We start from the raw sequence: 3,285 nt of genomic DNA on the forward strand, positions 1-3,285 counted from the left end.
TGGGAGCCAAGAGGCATGGAGAGGCAGCCTTTAGTTACTATCCCCCCAGCCTTTCGTTACTATGTCCCCAGCCTTTAGTTACTATGACCCCATCCTTTAGTTACTATGCCCCCAGCCTTTATTTACTATGCCCCCATCCTTTAGTGACTATGCCCCCATCCTTTAGTTACTATGCCCCCAGCCTTTAGTGACTATGTCCCCAGCCTTTAGTTACTATGTCCCCAGCCTTTAGCTACTATGCCCCCAGCCTTTAGTTACTATTCCCCCAGTCTTTAGTTACTATGCCCCCAGCCTTTAGTTACTATGCCCCCAGCCTCTGGAATAGCTGCCAGAGAACCTGAGGGGGACCAAGGGGCATGGAGAGGTGCCTTTAGTTACTATGCCCCCAGCCTTTAGTTACTATGCCCCAGTCTCTGGAATAGCTGCCAGAGAACCTGAGGGGAGCTGAAACTGTGGACATATTTAAATGACATCTTAAATAAAACTTTTGAAATGGAGCGATACAGAACAGTAAGAGAACAAAAACAACGTCGAAATTTGACATTTGGAGCAACTTGGACATTTGACGTTTGGAGAACGTGGATGAAGATCTAATTCTCGGGACTGAGAGAACGTGGATGAAGATCTAATTCTGCAGACTGAGAGAACGTGGATGAAGATCTAATTCTCAGGACTGAGAGAACGTGGATGAAGGTCTGATTCTGCAGACTGAGAGAACGTGTTGTGTAAACTCCATGGAGTCTAAAAGTCTACGAATCGTTTGCACAAGAGCTGGAAATTACTCACGTTTGAGAATTGTCAAGCTTTTTTAAAACAATTTAGTTGAAATGTACAATCTGTATTACCATAAAAATAATGATTTGTCCCGTGTGTATTACAGTAGGGAAACCGTTTGGAGAACCACATTAAGGGTATTATTTCAATATTTCAAAAACAGCAACGACCAAACAAACATCTATATACTACTGAGATAAGTAAGAGGCCGGTTCTCTCTCTCTCGTCTCTCGCTCACTCTCTCTCTGTGTTTATCTCTGTCTTCCTCACCCTCTCTCTGCCTCTTCCTCTCTCTCTCTCTCTCTCTCTCTCTCTCTCTCTCTCTCTCTCTCTCTTCCTCTCATCACTGCTGAGTCTGTTATGGTGTTGTGGGTGCAGGTTGTCATGTTGTTGTGGGTGTATGTTGTCATGGTGTTGTTGGTGCAGGTTGTCATGGTGTTGTGAGTGCAGGTTGTCATTGTGTTATGGGTGCAGGTTGTCATGGTGTTGTGGGTGCAGGTTGTCATGGTGTTGTGGCTGCAGGTTGTCATTGTCACGATCGTCGTAAGAAGCGGACCAAAATGCAGCGTGGTATGTGTTCATGATGATATTTTAATTGAAGAAAGCACTGAACACTGAATACAAAACAATAAATGAAAAACGACCGTGAAACTATAAGAACTGTGCTGACACAAGCAACTAACATAGACAGACTGGCGCTCATGACAGACTAGCGGCTCTGGTGGCTCAGGACAGACTGGCGGCTCTGGCGGCTCAGGACAGACTGGCGGCTCTGGTGGCTCAGGACAGGTCGGGGGCCTAGCAGCTCTGGAGAGACGGGAGACTCTAGCAGCTCTGGAGAGACGGGAGAATCTGGTGGCGCTGGAGAGGAGGAAGGCTCTAGCAGCGCTGGACAGACAGGAGCTGCTAGCCAGCCAGGAGCTGCCAGAGCCGCCAGTCAGCCAGGAGCTGCCAGAACCGTCAACCAGCCAGGAGCTGCCAGAGCCGTCAGCCAGTCAGGAGCTGCCAGAGCCGTCAGTCAGTCAGGAGCTGCCAGAGCCGTCAGTCAGCCAGGAGCTGCCAGAGCCGTCAGCCAGTCAGGAGCTGCCAGAGCCGCCAGTCAGTCAGGAGCTGCCCGAGCCGTCAGTCAGCCAGGAGCTGCCCGAGCCGTCAACCAGCCAGGAGCTGCCAGAGCCGTCAACCAGCCAGGAGCTGCCAGAGCCGTCAACCAGCCTGAGCTACCCCTCAGTCCTGAGATACCCCTCAGTCCTGAGATACCCCTCAGTCCTGAGATACCCCTCAGTCCTGAGATACCCCTCAGTCCTGAGATACCCCTCAGTCCTGAGCTACCCCTCAGTCCTGAGCTACCTCTCAGTCCTGAGATACCCCTCAGTCCTGAGATACCCCTCAGTCCTGAGCTACCCCTCAGTCCTGAGCTACCCCTCAGTCCTGAGCTACCCCTCAGTCCTGAGCTACCCCTCAGTCCTGAGCTACCCCTCAGTCCTGAGCTACCCCTCAGTCGTGAGCTACCCCTCAGTCCTGAGATACCCCTCAGTCCTGAGATACCCCTCAGTCCTGAGCTACCCCTCAGTCCTGAGCTACCCCTCAGTCCTGAGCTACCCCTCAGTCCTGAGCTACCTCTCAGTCCTGAGCTACCCCTCAGTCCTGAGATACCCCTCAGTCCTGAGCTACCCCTCAGTCCTGAGCTACCCCTCAGTCCTGAGCTACCCCTCAGTCCTGAGCTACCCCTCAGTCCTGAGCTACCCCTCAGTCCTGAGCTACCCCTCAGTCCTGAGCTACCTCTCAGTCCTGATCTACCCCTCAGTCCTGAGCTACCCCTCAGTCCTGAGATACCCCTCAGTCCTGAGCTACCTCTCAGTCCTGATCTACCCCTTAGTCCTGAGCTGCCCCTCAGTCCTGAGCTACCCCTCAGTCCTGAGATACCCCTCAGTCCTGAGCTACCCCTCAGTCCTGAGCTACCTCTCCGTCCTGAGCTACCTCTCATTCCTGAGCTACCCCTCAGTCCTGAGATACCCCTCAGTCCTGAGCTACCCCTCAGTTCTGAGCTACCCCTCAGTCCTGAGCTGCCCCTCAGTCCAGAGGAATTTGCTAAGTCCAGGGGTGTCCCTCAGTCCTGTGGGCCTATTTATTAGTGTTCTCAGGTCAGGGTCGGTGGCAAGGGTCGCCGTTCCTAGGAGGCCACAGAGGCGGACTAAGACTATGGTGGAGTGGGGTCCACGTCCAGCGCCAGAGCTGCCACCGCGGACAGATGCCCACCCAGACCCCCCCAATAGGTTCAGGTTTTCATGCCGGAGTCCACACCTTGGGGGGGGTACTGTCACGTTCTGACCCTAGTCCTTGTGTTATTTGTTTGTCTTAGTTGGTCAGGACCTAAGTTGGGTGGGAATTCTATGTTTTGTGTTTCTAGGTTGGTTTTCTGTGTTCGGCCTAGTATGGTTCTCAATCAGAGGCAGGTGTCGTTAGTTGTCTCTGATTGAGAATCATACTTAGGTAGCCTGGGTTTCAATGTTG

This window comes from Oncorhynchus keta, chromosome 19, assembly GCF_023373465.1.
Source record: "Oncorhynchus keta strain PuntledgeMale-10-30-2019 chromosome 19, Oket_V2, whole genome shotgun sequence".
Classification (NCBI taxonomy): Eukaryota; Metazoa; Chordata; class Actinopteri; order Salmoniformes; family Salmonidae; genus Oncorhynchus; species Oncorhynchus keta.